The sequence below is a fragment of the Euprymna scolopes genome, chromosome 22 (genome assembly GCF_053919585.1).
Source record: "Euprymna scolopes isolate OS-2025 chromosome 22, ASM5391958v1, whole genome shotgun sequence".
Taxonomy (NCBI): domain Eukaryota; kingdom Metazoa; phylum Mollusca; class Cephalopoda; order Sepiida; family Sepiolidae; genus Euprymna; species Euprymna scolopes.
Genome location: NC_136503.1, coordinates 49,516,160 through 49,533,854, shown reverse-complemented (window position 1 = coordinate 49,533,854; position 17,695 = coordinate 49,516,160). Strand labels below are relative to the sequence as shown.

The following is a 17,695-nucleotide window of genomic DNA, read 5'->3' as shown; positions in this document are numbered from 1 at the left end:
TGTTCTCAATGTAATAGTTCCAACTCATATATATATTGGACCACGGACTCGTTGATTTTTATACTCAGATTTTTAATCGACGTTGATTTTAATCAACTTTTAATAAACTTTTTTATATAACCTACAATCACTCGATACAATAAATTGTATATTTTGCACTTTTTCATTTTTTACTCGGAGTTACTTTCCTCTCATCTGCACGTGAAGATGATTCGCAGTCGAATCGAAAGCGCTCGTGATAACGATGTGATTTCCATAAATATTTTGATCTTGATAATAATTATTATACGGAAAATCAAAAACACTTTTTAAATAATCATAAAGCAATGTATGTCCTTTGTATTTTATAATGTCCGCTTGAATATATATATATATATATATATATATATATATATATATACATATATTCATGTATATACACATATATTCATATAATGTTTTGTTTTGGTTTTAGCGATATGAATTCAATTATTTACGAAAGTGTATTTTTACCTAAATGCGAGTTGGGAATAATTTTCCCTTTTTAACCAATTTGGTACCCTCACATGGGGAGCGGTATATATATATATTATTTTTAAAATTCAATTATCCACTGACACGTGTTTCGTCGTCCGCGACTCATCAGAGTGGCTGTATCTAGCGAGATTCGAAATCGGGACCCAACGGTAATGAGCCTAAACCCTTACCCCTGGACCATCTCGCCGACTGACTGGATATATCGCGATTTACTTAGATGTTGTTTTGGTTTAGTTTTAACGATATGTTTTGAATGAATTCAATTATTTACGAAAGTGCATTTTTACCTAAATGCGAGTTGGGAATAATTTTCCCTGTTTAACCAAAGCATATCGTTAAAACCAAAACAAAACAACATCTAAGTAAATCGCGATATATCCATACAGTTGGACAGATGGTCCAGGGGTAAGGGTTTAGGCTCATTACCGTTGGGTCCCGATTTCGAATCTCGCTAGATACAGCCACTCTGATGAGTCGTGGACGACGAAACACGTGTCAGTGGATAATTGAATTTTAAAAATAATATATACCGCTCCCCATGTGGGAGTACCAAATTGGTTAAAAAGGGAAAATTATTCCCAACTCGCATTTAGGTAAAAATGCACTTTCGTAAATAATTGAATTCATTCAAAACATATCGCTAAAATCAAAACAAAACAGCATCTAAGTAAATCGCGATATATCCATACAGTTAGACAGATGGTCCAGGGGTAAGGGTTTAGGTTGATTACCGTTGGGTCCCGATTTCGAATCTCGCTAGATACAGCCACTCTGATGAGTCGTAGTCGACGAAACACGTGTCAGTGGATAATTACATTTTAAAAATAATATACATATATTCATATATATTTTTATATTCGTATATTTATATATATATATATATATATATATATAATATATTCATATATATTAATATATATATTCATATATATGTATATATATATTCATATATATGAATATATATATTCATATATATGTATATATATTCATATATATGTATATATATTCATATATATATATATATTCATATATATATTCATATATATTCATGTATATATATTCATATATATATATATTCATATATATATATGTATTCATATATATATATTCATATATATATATATTCATAAATATATATATATATATATTCATATATATATTCATATATATATATATATATTCATAAATATATATATACAATCATATATATATATTCATATATATATATATATTCATATACTACTGTACCCGGCCACGCGTTGCTGTGGCCTAGTTTGTTAAAATGGAACAAATTCCTCAAGAAAAATTGCATGTTGTTCATTCATTTACTTTTATTGTTTTTTGCAATTTTTTTAATCAATAAAAGTTATTTTTTCCCCAAAAAAAGATTAATTTTTTACCATAAATGGTTAGGTGAAAGTTTTTCTTTCAGGAAAACTTGCACTTTTTTTTAAAAGAAATTTGGCAGTAAACGTGTCTCTTTTAAAAAGGAATTTTTATTATAAAAAGAACAGATGAATGATTTACATGAACATTGTAAATAAATGTGAATGTAGAGAAAAGTTTGATTATTTTTTTCATAAGAATGTACAAATTATTTTTTTTTAGATGTTCAGATAATAAACAGAAAAATACTTCCATCATTAATTATGAAGAAAAATAAATAAAATGTTGATTTAGTGTTTCAACATTATGCTTATAAATTACGATAAAACTTGCTGAGTATGCGCTGTTTTACGGTTGTTGTAAAAATGGAACGGAAACTTAAATTTCACTCCGTTTTAATCTTTCTTAATTTTTTAATTGTGCCCCCGCAAACGAATATAATCAAAACAGTAACATTCAACAATTGTACTTTATGTATATAAAACACAAAATATTAAAAAAAAAAAAAATTTTTTAAGTTAATAACGAAAAGGAAATAATTCCATTTTTAAACGAAAAAGTCAGTTTGGTATATCTTTTTGTTATTTTTTACATAAGTCCAGCTTCCCATTCACATTGGAAATGTCGACATTTATAGGTTGTCGGGTACGTTTGCAACGAATAAACACTCCAATCTAGTAGATGTATCAGAATTTTTGTAGGAATTTCTGACACCCCTATCACGAAACTGCGAATAAAATATAAAAAAACTCGTAATTTCTCTTTTAAAAATGGGTTGTTTATTTTCTTTATGGATTATACTTCCAAAATAAACTATTAAAGTTGTTTTAAAAGTAATAGAAATATTTTTTTATTTTTTAAAAAACAGTAATGAATTTTACGAACTCAATATTTTTCAATTTTTAAACTTTATAAATCTATCAAAATTTTTCTATTGATTCTATTTTTACGATATTTTCAGGATCAATGTGAAATGTTATGCTCTTTCCAATAAACCGAATATAATATTTTAGACAAACGTTTTTTTACATTCACGCTTCCCCCATTTTACAGTGTCTATTAAAAAGTAAATAATTAATTTACACACCAAAGTTTTATATATCACAAATTGAAGAGAAAAGGTCAATAAATAATATATTCACATTTAAAACAAAAAAGTAGTGTTTTTTTAGAAATTTGCCTGTAAAGTTCGAATTTTTTTTTCAAACCACGTTGTTTTTTCTTTTGTTTTTTTTTTTAATGAAACGTTGGTTCTTGCTCCTTTAATTGAAAAAAAATTAGGGCTTGAATTATATTTTTCGAGTAGTTATAAGCTTGGAAAAACAGGGGGTCGAATAATTCACGCCTCCTATTTTGAAATGTCTATTAAAAAGTAAATAATTAATTTATGTACGAAAGTGTTATATATCAGAAATTGAAGAGAAAAGGTCAATAAATAATATATTCAAATTAAAAACAAAAAAGTAGTGTTTTTAGAAAATTACCTGTAAAGTCCGAAGTGTAAAACCTTTTTAAAAAAAAAAAAACACGTCGTTTTTTTTTTGTTCTTTTTTTTAATGAAACCTTGGTCTTTGCTCCTTTAGAGCTTGAGTTACATTTTTCGAGGAGTTATAAGCTCGGAAAGACGGGGTGGAATTATTCACTATTTTTCACGAAATTTCTGATACACCTACCAATCTACCGATGTTAGAACGGCTTTCGGAATAGACACCTCTAACCTTGCCAGCATACCCGAAAAGCTATAAAAGTTCATGTGTCGAATGTGAACGATGAGTTGGACGTAATGTAAAAATGTACCCAATTTAAAAGGGAACGAAATTCAAATTTCCGTTCCATTTTTACAACAACCGTAAAGCAGAGCATTCTATGCAAATTTTACATAACTTACTGTATTAATGCTATTTTTTTAAGCAAAAAAAAATATTTATGTTTGGCTATAAATTCCTAAACTCATTTCACCCTAAATAATTTAAGTGACTGAAATAGGAATCTAATTGAATCTTTTATTTCCTGATAGTATGTGAGAAATTTATTTTGCTTCGAATTCATTAATACGGACTTTAGGAGCTTTTTTTTCGAAATGTTCCTGTAAAAATTATTTTTTATTGTTACAAATTACGATGCTTTATTTATATAAAAAAAGCAAAAATAAATTCTTGCGTTTTTTTATTTACTACTGAAAACCATAACTTTAGTAAAGGTATTTTTTGTTTAATCAAAATAAAATATTTTCACTAAGAGTTAAGTAAATATAATTAGTTCCTTATATTCTGCGATCATTATTTGATAAATACTGAAATTTTCATTAAAATTGGTTAATTTCCCGATTTTTAGTGAATTTTTAAGTAAAGGGAAGGGTCAAAATGTTTATACACTTTGAGCGTCGGCATTCATTGTATGTCCCTACCATTTTTCGATGAATATTTGATAGCAAAGCGACCACGTGCGGTTAATTTAAATCAAATTTCAATCACATGGTTACATTATCAATAATCATGTGATTAAACCCATTGAAAATTTACCTATATTGCAAACACATTGTGTTTACATTAAGCCTGTGAGACCAAAATATCCTTTTTCTGACATTTAAAAAAAACCCACGAGGTAAGAGAAAGAAATGTCCAGAAAATCGCTAGATTTTTAACTTTTATCATCTGAAATTTTCAAAAATCGCTAATTCACCCCCCCCCCAAAAAAAACCCTCCATATTTTAACTTCCTACACTAAAAAAATTATAAATATAGTATATTCAATATATAAAATGTTCCGTGTTTTCTTACTATATGTTTCTGGAATTATATTGAAGCGGTTAGCTCCCCAGAAGGCTTATATATTTTATCAGCTAGTTTTACCTGTTTTTTTCAGAGAGGGATTTTTTTTTGTTTTTGTAAGAAACAAATCATAAACTCAAACTTTTTATAATAAAAGTTAAATTGAAATATACTGCAAATTAAGCATCACAATAATGGTGCAACATATTTTGAAATTAGAAAAATAAAAATAAAAAAACTTTGTTTTAGCATGTTAAAATTATTTAGGTTGGTGGATAATTAAATTCTACTGTATCGGTATAAATTTTTTTTTTTTTTTGCTGTTTCTTGCTTTTTACAATTTTCGATTAAATACTTCTAAATTAAGCTGGATTGCTTAGATCATATTTTAAAATAAACTTCGGAGGTTGGAATACCCCCCCCACCGAAAATGTACTTGGAACAATCGATGTTATCGCGAGATTTAAGAATGGTTAGCCGAAAAAAAGGTGAAAAACAAAACAAATAATCAATGAATAATTGTTACCAAAGGCAATAAATGCTATTTTTTTTACCTACATGAATGAATTGTGGGTGTGTGGGTGCGAAATATCTCCAGATTTTCTAGAATTCCCCGCTAGATTGCAAACGAAATCTCCAGATCTAGCAGGAAAACCGCTAAATTGGAAACACTGGTCACGTGACAGGAAGCGGTAATAAATAATTGTCCCTAAATAAAAAAATGGCCTATCGGTACAAAGAAAACCACCTATTTATCATAGAAAAATTAAGTATAATGTTATAATTAAAAAGAAATATATAAAAACACACATGGATATAGTAAACATATTATACCAAAACGTGGAAGCCATCCGTCCAGTAGTTTTTTAGACTATTAATTGCGAACGAACCAAGAGTTACATTTTTATATACATAGATATATATACATCTATATATATATGAACATATATATTCATATATATATATATATATATATCCATATATATATTCATATATAAATATGAATATATATTCATATATACATATATATATTGATATATATATATATTTATATTCACATTCACCCATATATATATTCATATATATATATATAGATATATATATATATATATATATATTCATATACATATTCATATATATATTATTTATATACATAATTATATATATATATATTCATATACATAGTCATATATATATATTCATATACATACTGATATATATATATATTATATATATTTATAAATATATACATATATTCATGTATATAGTCATATATATATATATATATATTTTTATTACATTTTCACCCCAGACAAGGCACATTGCCACTTTGATGTAGGGGGCTACTATTAGGGGCAACAGCTACTGGGATACTATGTAGGGAGTAGGGCAGTAAGATTTCGGTTCATGTTACCCTTGAACTTCTGCATGTCAGTACAGTTGGGGAAGCAGGGACCTGGAATGGAATTCCAAAGTCTAGCCGTTCTGGTGAAGAAACTACTGGAGTAGAAAGATCTTTTACAGCTAGGGATCTTTACTGTGTGGGATGGGATTTAGCTTTCCGTCGGGTTTGTCGAGCGTGTTTATCGCGTGGGGGCACAAGTGCTTGCAGTTCGTCAGAGCATTCACCATTAAAATACTTGTAGAACTGGCAGAGGGATGCAACATTTCGTCGGTGGGACAAGGGTTGAATGTAGATGACAGTTAAGGACCTAACAGATTTGACTCCCTATTGAACCTTGTCCAGGAGCGAGAGACTAGTAATATATGCACCAGCCCAAATATGACAACAATACTCAATACATTGGCGAATGGTGGCCTTATAGAGGTACAGGATACTTTCGGGTATTAGTAGTTTTCTAGCACGGTAGAGAGAGCCCACCTTCTTCGCAGCGGTCCGTGCAATGTTCTCAATGTAATAGTTCCAACTCATGTTTCCTGTGAACGTTAGGCCAAGGAGTTTGAAAGATGTACTTTCAGATAAAGAGAATGTGGTAGAGAAGGTTTTTTGTAATTATTGAAGGAAACAAGTTTCGTCTTGGCAGCATTGAATGTGACCATCAATTTTTGTCCGCTATTCCACTATAGGTTGGATGACATCCTCTAGTGTTTCTGCCATTTCTTTAGATATGTGTTCATTTGTTTTCCTGTCGTGCCTGTTATAGAGTGTGGTGTCATCAGCATATATACCCATCTCAGAGGCAATTTTGTCGGGGAGGTCATTAATGAATATTAGAGGTCCAAGGATAGAGCCTTGAGGAACTCCTGCATTTATATCATATTGTTTAGATGTACGACCGTCGACAATAATCTGGATTTTTCTCTTATCTAAGAATCTCTCTCTCTCTCTCTCTATATATATATATATATATATATATATATATATATATATATATATATATATATATATATATATATATATATATATATAGTTGATTTTTAAACGATATTGAGGTTAGCGTCTTCACTTTGAAGATCGGATGGTTTTTTTTTTTAGAAATTGGCCATTTTTTATTTTGGACGTAAACAAATAATATTTTTATTTATTTATTTATTTATTTTTAAAACAGTTATCTACGTTCATGCATGGTCCTACCCCTCTTCAGTGTAGATTGGCTGTTATGAGGACTCGAACCCTGGACCTTATGTATTTCAGTCCAGCGTCTTATCCATTACGCTATGATGTTTAGTTTTTATCGTTTATATATTTACGTATTTTATTTTGTTGATTTTTTAAACGATATTGAGGTTAGCGTCTTCACCTTGAAGATCGGATTTTTTTTTTTTTTTTTTTTAGAAATTGACCATTTTTTATTTTGGACGTAAACAAATAATATTTTTATTTATTTATTTTTAAAGCAGTAATCTACGTACATGCATGTTTCGGGGTCCTAGCCCTCTTCAGCGTAGCTTATTAACAACCTCTCTGCTACTTTACATATCAGATCAATAATCTAAACGTTTGACTTATAAGTAGCTATACTCTTTTCAAAAAGAGTTTCTCAAATTTTTTAGCAATGTATTTCTCTTAGTCTATCAGTCCGACCCACTTTTTCTCGGAAACAAGTTTGGCCGATCTTGTGGAAATTTTATATGGGCATTTTTTATGACACGGTGTAGGGAACTAAATATTATGATATCCGTTGGATGCACAGTAAAGGATTTGTAATGATTAATAAAGATCAGTGATCACAGTACCACATTTACTCTAAAAATTTTCTCAGAAACTATTGGTCCGATCTGACTGACATTTTGTATGTGCTTTTCTTCTAATAAGGTGCAGTGAACCAAATATTGTAGTATACATGTAGATATAATGAGAGATTAATAGGGATTAGGATTTAATGCAGATTTGAGCACAAATTTATCCAGTCAACATAAGTTTTATAGTCATATAACTTTTATATATAATAGTCATAATTTTTAGTCATATATATGTATGTATGTATGTATGTATGTATGTATGTATGTATGTATGTATGTATAAATACCCAGGCAAGTTAATTCATTGCTGGTGATTAAATGATACTTAAAAATTGATTATCCAACATATGGCTAAAAATTAAAATTTTGAAAAAGATTTTTTATAGTTTTCAAGGTTAAAAAAGCTTCCAATATAGATAGATAGATAGATAGATAGATAGGTAGATAGATAGATAGATAGATAGATAGATAGATAGATAGATAGATAGATAGAAGAGAGATCTATAACGATAGATATTCAGTAGATAACCTTCATTTAGACGTTTCATTGTATAAGCCCGACACTGAATTCTAGTGCTGTTTCTGTATCTGATTATGATATCACATAACTTGACACATTGAAACAACAATTCGCTGTATATGTGTACAGACATAAGTGGAACAAATACAGGATTAGAAGAAACAATGAAGTCAGCGATGTGCAGAGAGATGAAATAAATCCTCATTGTTGGCCTAACACGGTATATTTTCTAATCACAGTGATTAACAATCCGTTCGTGATGACACGTAAAAGGAATTCCTATTTTTAACGGCTTGTATACATGTAAAATATGAAAACGTTCTGACCAGCGTTGCAAATGTTTCTATTTATTTGTCTCTGTACCGCGGGCAGATTTAGACACAAAGTTGGTTTCTAATGTGGGGGAAAATACGGCTACCCAAAAAAGGGATATTGTAGATATGAACACAAATTTAAATTGCCTCAATACAGCGCTCGGTTTAAATCGTTTTAATCAAGAAAAAGCGAATTTGTAAGGTCAGATATAAACAAGGCCGATAGCCATTAGTCGCAAGCTATCGTGTAATGAATGAATGCGCGAATGTAGGATTGATATGAAATTCTTAAAGATAAACTAAAATGACCGATAAACATAATACATAAATAAAAAGTAAATGACTTTAATGAACTTAAGGATGAATTGAATGACCTTAAGAATGACTTGAATGCTTAAAAAATAACTGGAATCCTTCAAAAACTACTTGAATGATCTGGAGAATGACTTGAATGACTTTGAGACTGACTGGTTGTAAAGGGGGTGATTATTTTACATTAAATTAATGCATAAAAGTGGTCCCCTTTATATCAAAAAAAGTATAGCATGTAGTAGGAACAGATACTACACATTGATCTTGGACAAAAGGCCAACAAAACATGTATTTATTTGCTCCCCCACCGAGCAAATTAGGCACAAGGCCGATTTTTAATGTGAGGAGTGAAGGGAAAATGGGTACCAACTCCCCGGGAAGTAGGGGAGCTGGATAGTGACAATTGGTATGAAGGGTGTTCTCTACATTGACCAAGGTCTTATATTTGGGGTTGGTATTTATTTGCTCCCCCACCGAGCAAATTAGGCACAAGGACAATTTTTTATGTGAGGAGTGAAGGGGAAATGCGGACCAGGTCCCCGGGGAGTAGGGGAGCTGGATTGTGACAATTGGTATGAAGGGTTTCCCCTACATTGACCAAGGTCTTATATGTGTGGTTTCTCCCACATATGGTCTTTGCTTACAGTATCTGCCGGAACACACATTACATTTGATCTTGGCCAAAAGGCCAAGAAAAAAGCTTAAAAAGCTAAGAACAGCATCTATGAACAACAGATCTTAACCAAAAAGGCCAAGCACAAAAGTGTTACGGACAGACCGATTGATCACCCGATCGAACGACCGAGGAGTTACTTATAGAGTCGCTTGCACGCGGCTAAAAACATAGCCCAAACTATTGTTTTACTTCTTTAACTACGGGTTAAACAGTACCGCTACTTATGGTCATATTTTCTTTCGTTTTCGTTATAATTCTTTTGAGTATACAAACATTAAATGTATATAATACATTCTGTATACACTTATCAAGGCCTGAAAGCCACTCGGAGATAAGGCTTAATGGGTGTCCAGTAAGCATCAAGACAACAGTGTTATATAAAAGAGAGAAAAATATTTTTTGTTTTTGTGTTTTTGTGTGTATTGATATTCATATTAACAAATAAAGCATGTGAAAATGAATAAACAGTGCAGTTTTAGGCCTTAACATTTGTAAATTTGAGTTCTGCACAATGCAAAAAAAGAAATGACTAAGTCCATCATCCCCCTAGTTAGCCCCAAAAGCCACAAAGGACTTAACATATTTAAATTTGAGTTCATCACATGCAAAACTATTACATAGACATACACAGAAAATTCTGGACAAATATGGTAAAATAGACCAAAACATGGAGTGTTTTATTAGCCCTAAACTATTCTAATCCTTTTATAAAAACTTTCACACACATTTATCTATGAACAGTACAAGAAGAAACGCCTGTTAATATGCACTTAATAAAGACATTTTATGATTGCATAATATAGAGGGCATGTTAGAAGCCAAAAGAGGCATAGGAAAGCCAAGGAGAAGGTGCAGGGAAAATGTTTTTGATTGGACATCTCTCAAAAGTTGGGCGTCCATCAATAAACTTAACCTGGATCGGAAGGAATAGCGAAAAATAAGTCACGTGAGTTGCGGAAGATGTGACTCATGATAATGACTCTTTTGTTTCGTTTTACTTGGAGATTATAGCTCGATTATATTTTGTTCTGATTCATTATATGCAAAAAGAAAAGTTTAGGATATTTTTGCAATGATTTCATTAATGAAGGTGTTTAGAAACATAAGATGGTCATGTATTTTAAAGTCAATAAAAAATAGGATTTTCTTTACCCTGAAGCTTTATATACATTTTAGTGCGTTTTGACTAGATTGGAATGTGATTTGATTAGAGGCGTGTCTTTAGTTATTAATGTATATAGCTTCAAGTGTGTTTCACTTTTTGACTTTGGTTTCGCAAGAAGCCCACATCAAACCAAAAAAGGAACGACACACTATATCTCTTTATACTCCTATAAATTCGTTTTTCTTTTCTGTGCAAAAGATGTAGCTAATTTTAATATTCTTTTAAACATTAATTTTAATTACTTCCTATTAGTTTTTTTTTTTTCGGTTTTCTAATGGGATAATCATCTTTAGTTCACTATTACGTGTAATTATATCCATGCAGATATTCTACTTGAATAATATTTGCATAAACAGTTTATAGTAAACAAAAATGGTTTCCATATCTATCTATCTATCTATCTATCTCTCTCTCTCTCTCTCTCTATATATATATATATATATATATATATATATATATATATATATATATCGATGTGATCGGTTTTCGGCAAGAAATTTGGCGATCAAGGGTTCAAAGTTCAACGATTTGACCTTTGAGAACTCTACCAAATCCCTCCGACAATTTTGGGTCTACGCACTTTAAATTTTAGATATAGGTTTCTTGGACATGGATCTAACTTAATAACTTGATCTGAGCCCAAAAGAATAAATTTTAAGGGGTTATAATAGTGATCAAATTAAAAAAAAAAATGACATCTGCGGTCTCCTCCAAATTACTCAGACAATTTCTGGTCTAATATTTGAAATTTTACATAAAGGGTATTCAGAGATAGGGCAAGCTTTTTCATCAGTTTGTGTCGAAAATTTTTAGTTACCAATATATAAATGTATGCATGTATGTCTGTTTACATGTCTGCCTTAAACTTTCAATAGAGGCGACGGATTTTACCAAGCTCAGTATCATTTTAAAGTTCGACCTTTCATACGACAAATATCGAAAAATTAGCTAAAAACATTAATATTCATCTAGGCACTTTTCTACAGGGGAGGGTCACTTTTTTCGCCGATATTTTTTAAAGTTATCCTCTCCTTTCGATTGTCTAGCCTTAATTTTAAAAAATGTCGCTTCCGGTTTGGCGGTGGTCGTAACAGCATAAACGTTAGGTTTTAACCTGTTTTTTTCCTCCTTCACGGTACGGGTTCGAGCCTGCCTTTCTACTGCCACTTTTTTTTTTTTTTTTGCTCAACATACACATCCAAGCACCCGGGACACGACCATGCTAGTATATATATATAAGTGAACGTGTATGTCTGTTTGTGTGTCTGTGTGTGTACATTTCCCTACGCAATAACTGTGTCAATTTTAAGTCTACAGACTCGAAATTTGACATAGGGGGTACTGAGATTTGGGAAAATCGATGTGATCCGTTTTCAGACAGAAATGTGGCTGTTGAGCAGTCAAAGTTCAACGATTTTGAGAACTCTACCAAACTTCTCCGATGATTTTGGGTCTAAACAATTGAAATTTTAGATATAGATTCCTTGGGCATGGATCTAACTTAATAACTTGATTAGAACCCAAAACAATAAATTTTAAGGGATCATAATAGGGGTCAAAGTTTTGAAAAAATGACCGTTTTTTTTTTGTTTTTTTTTGCTCAACATGAACCTCAAAACACCCGTGCAACGCCGGGCTGAAATGCTAGTCTATATATCTATAAAGTGAATGCCTAGCCTAAATTTTACATAGGGCACTCCCGGTTTGGCGGTGGTCGTAACAGCATAAGCGTTAGGTTTTACCCCGTTCTTTTCCTCCTTTGCGGTACGAGTTCGAGCTTGCCTTCCTACTAACACTTTTTTTTGATCAACATACACTTCCAAACACCCGGGCATCGCCGGGCTGAAATGGTAGTATATCTATAAAAGTTAACGCGTCTGTGTGTGTGTCTGTGTGTGTGTCTGTGTGTATGTGTGTGTGACTGTGTACATTTCCCTACGCAATAACTCTGTCAATTTTCAATCTACAGACTCGAAATTTGATATACAGGGTACTGAGATTTAGGAAAATCTTTGTAATCCGTTTTCGACTAGAAATTTGGCGATTAAGGGATCAAAGTTCAACGATTTGACTTTTAAGAACTCTACCAAACTCCTCCGACAATTTTGAGTCTAAAAACTTGAAATTTTAGATATGGGTTCTTTGGACATGGATCTAACTTAACAACTTTATTTGAGCCCAAAACAATAAATGTTAAGGGGTCATAATAGGGGTCAAAGTTTAAAAAATTGACCGCTTTTTTTTTTTTTGCTCAGCATACATATCCAAACACCCGGGCAACGCCGGGCTGAAATGCTAGTATATATATAAAAGTGAACGTGTCTGTGTGTGTGTCTGTGTATCTGTGTGTCTGTGTGTCTATGTACATTTCCCTACGCAATAACTCTGTAAATTTTTAGTCTACAGACTCGAAATTTGATATACAGGTTACTGAGATTTGGAAAAAGTCGATGTGATCGGTTTTCGGCCAGAAATTTAGCGATTAAGGGGTCAAAGTTCAACGATTTGACCTTTTAGAACTCTACCAAATCCCTCCGACAATTTTGGGTCTACGCACTTTAAATTTTAGATATAGGTTTCTTGGACATGGATCTAACTTAATAACTTGATTTGAGCCCAAAAGAATAAATTTTAAGGGGTCATAATAGGGGTCAAAGTTTTAAAAAAAATGACCTCTGCGGTCTCTTCCAAATTACTCAGACAATTTCTGGTCTAATATTTGAAATTTTACATAAAGGGTATTCAGAGATAGGGCAAGCTTTTTCATCAGTTTGTGTCGGAAATTTTTAGTTACCAATACATAAATGTATGTATGTATGTATGTATGTATGTATGTATGTATGTATGTATGTATGAATGTTTGCATGTCTGCCTTAAACTTTCAATAGAGGCGACGGATTTTACCAAGGTCAGTATTGTTTTAAAATTCGATCTTTCGTACGACAAATATCGAAAAATTGGCTAAAAACATTAATATCTTCCCCATTCAACTAGGCACTTTTCTACAGGGGGGGGTCACTTTTTCGCCGATATTTTTTAAAGTTATCCTCCCCTTTCGATATTCTAGCCTTAATTTTACATAAGACACTCCCGGTTTGGCGGTGGTCGTAACAGCATAAGCGTTAAGTTTTTACCCCGTTTTTTTCCTCCTTTGCGGTACGGGTTCAAACCTGCTTTCCTACTACCACTTTTTTTTTAGATCAACATACACATCCAAACACCCTGGCAACGCCAGGCTGAAATGGTAGTATATCTATAAAAGTTAACGCGTCAGTGTGTGTCTGTGTGTGTGACTGTGTACATTTCCCTAAGCAATAACTCTGTTACTTTTCAGTCTACAGACTCGAAATTTGATATACAAGGTACTGCGATCGGGGAAAATCTTTGTAATCCGTTTTCGGCCAGATATTTGGCGATAAGGGATCAAAGTTCAACGATTAAAAACTCTACCAAACTCTTCCGACAATTTTGGGTATAAACACTTGAAATTTTAGATATAGGTTCCTTGGACATGGATCTAACTCAATAGTTTAAGTTGAGCCCAAAGCAATAAATGTTAAGGGGTCATAATAGGGGTCAAAGTTTAAAAAAATTGACGCTTTTTTTTTTTTTTTTTTTTTTGCTGAACATACACCTCCAAATACCCGCGCAACACCGGGCACCCATGCTAGTATATATATAAAAGTGAACGTGTGTGTGTGTGCCTGTGTGTGTGTGTCTGTGTGTCTGTACATTTCCCTATGCAATAACTCTGTCAATTTTTAGTCTATAGACTCGAAATTTGATATACAGGATACTGACATTTGGGAAAATCGATGTGATCGGTTTTCGGCCAGAAATTTAGCGATTAAGGGATCAAAGTTCAACGATTTGACCTTGAGAACTTTACCAAACTCGTCCGACAATTTTGGGCGTAAACACTTGAAATTTTAGATATAGGTTCCTTGGACATGGATCTAACTTAATAACTTGATTTGAGCCCAAAAGAATAAATTTTAAGGGGTCATAATAGGGGTCAAAGTTTTATAAAAATTGACCGCTTTTCTTTTCTTTCTTTTTTTTTGGGGGGGGGCTCAACATACACCTCCAAACACCCGAGTAACGCCGGGCTGAAATGCTAATAATTATATAAAGACAGGCATATATACATGCTTTATCCTCCATTGACCACTCCTTAATAAACACACGTGTAGTAGTGGATCTAAATCTAGAAAATTAATCTATACAACCATTAAATATATATAATATTTTATTCAATTTAGGTAAACGAAAGTCGCTTCAATAAATTTACTGTTTTAGTCTTAAAAGACAGTGTCAGGCAACAAGACATCTGGTCTAATTCGAGCTCAGTCGTTTAATGAATTAAAGATTTTAAGAGTTAAACAGTAAATTTATTGTGGCGAATTATGGTAATTTTGTTTACCTATATTGAATAAAATAATATCTGGCACTATCAACAACCTTTTAAAAATTAAAAGCTTTCATTTGGAATGTTTTAAACCATATATATATATATATATATATATATATATATATATATATATATATATATATATTCATGCATATATATATATATATATATTCATGCATGAATATATATATATATTCATGCATATATATATATATATATATTCATGCATGTATATATATATATATATATATTCATGCATATATATTCCAGCATATCTATATATCTGTAAAAGTGAACGTGTCTGTGTATCTGTCTGTCTGTATATCTGTCTGTCTGTGTGTATGTCTGTATATCTGTCTGTCTGTGTGCCTGTGTGTCTGTGTGTACATTTCCCTACGCAATAACACTGTCAATTTTAAGTATACAGACACGAAATTTGATATACGGGGTACTGAAATTAGGGAAAATCGATGTGATCGGTTTTCGGCCAGAAATTTGGCTGTGAAGGGGTCAAAGTTCAACGATTTGACTTTTGAGAACTCTGCCAAACTCCTCCGACAATTTTGGGTCTAAACATTTGAAATTTTAGACGTAGGTTCCTTGAACATGGGTCTAATTTAATAACTTGATTTGAGCCCAAAACAATAAATTTTAAGGGGTCATAATAGGGGTCAAATTTTTACAAAAATGAACTCTACGGTCTCTACCAAATTACTCAGACAATTTCTGGTCTAAACATTTGAAATTTTACATAAAGGGTATTCAGAGATAGGGCAAGCTTTTTAATCGGTTTTGGGTCGAACATTTTTAGTTACAAATATATAAATGTATGAATGTATGTATGTATGTATGTTTGCATGTCTGCCTAAAACTTTCGACAGAGGTAACGGATTTTACCAAGCAATATCAGTATCGTTTTGAAGGTCGACCTTTCCGATTACAAATATCGAAATATTAGCTAAAAAGATTAATATTTTCACCTTCAACTGGACACTTTTCTACAGGGAGGGGTCGCTTTTTGCCGAATATTTTTGAAAATCATCCTCTCCTTTCGATTGTCTAGCCTTTATTTTACATAAGACACTCCCGGTTTGGCGGTGGTAACAGCAAAGACGTCGGGGTTTTCCCGCGTTCTTTTCCTCCTTCGCGGTACGGGTTCGAGCCTGCCTTCTTACTACCACTTTTTTTTTTCTTTTGCCCGACATACACATCCAAACACCCATGCAACGCGGGGCTAAAATGCTAGTACATATATATATATATATATATATATATATATATATTTATATATATATATATATTCACGCACTATATATATATTCAAGCATATACAGATATTTATGCATATGTATATGCACATATATATATTTATGCATATATATATACATATATATATTTATATATTTTTATATATTTATGCATATATATATGCATATATATATATTGTTATGCATATATATATATATCCATATATACTGCATATATATATATGCATATATATGCATATATGTATATATGCATATATGTATATATGCATATATATATATAGATATATGTGTGTGTGTGTGTGTGTGTGTGTATGTGTGAATGTACATTTCCCTACCAAGTTACTCTGTTAATTTTCAGTCTAAAGACTCGAGATCTGGCATAAACAGTATTTAGATTATGGGAAATATTTTAAATTGTTTTCGGCCATAAATTTGGCTGTGAAAGGGTCAAAGTTCAACGATTTTACATGCGAAAACTCTACCAAACTCCTTCGCCAATTTTGTGTATAAACACTTAAAATTTTGAATGTAAATTACTTTGACATTGATCAAAAGTTTTAATTTCATCTCAGCCAAAATTAGGCTTAAAATTTAAAATATTTGACCATGCTGTGTTTACCACACGGACATTTGAGGTGCCGAGGGGTTACAGTTCAAACGATTTGCCATTTGCGGTGTTTAGCAAATTACTCAGCCAATTTTGGGTCTAAAGATTTAAAATCTATACATAACGGTATTCAGACATGCCGAAAGCATTTTAATCAGTTTGGGTTGAAAATTTGGCTGCCAAACCTACAAGTTGAAAGAATTTACCTTTGATGATTCTACCAAATTTCTCCGCCAATTTTGGGTCTAAACACTTGAAATTTTAGATGTAGGTAACTTGGACATGGGTAAAACGTTTTATTTTGATTTGAGACTAAAATAATAAATGTTAAGGGGTCAAAATTGGGGTCAAATTTTAGAAATTACTCTGCGGTCTCTACGAAATTGCTCAGACAATTTTTGGTCTTACCATTTGAAATCTTATATGAAGTGTATTCACACGTAGGACAATTTATGAACAGTACATAGGGCCCGAGCAGAACTGCTAGTATATATATATATATATATATATATATATATATATATATATATATATATATATATATA

At 31.6% G+C, this 17,695-nt stretch overlaps 1 protein-coding gene across 4 annotated transcripts in view; it reads left to right on the top strand.

Moving 5' to 3' along the window:
- LOC145243439 (sodium-coupled monocarboxylate transporter 2-like) overlaps positions 1–17,695 on the top strand; it is a 245,957-nt gene that overhangs the window by 39,777 nt on the left and 188,485 nt on the right. The gene's annotated exons all lie outside the window — the stretch shown is intronic.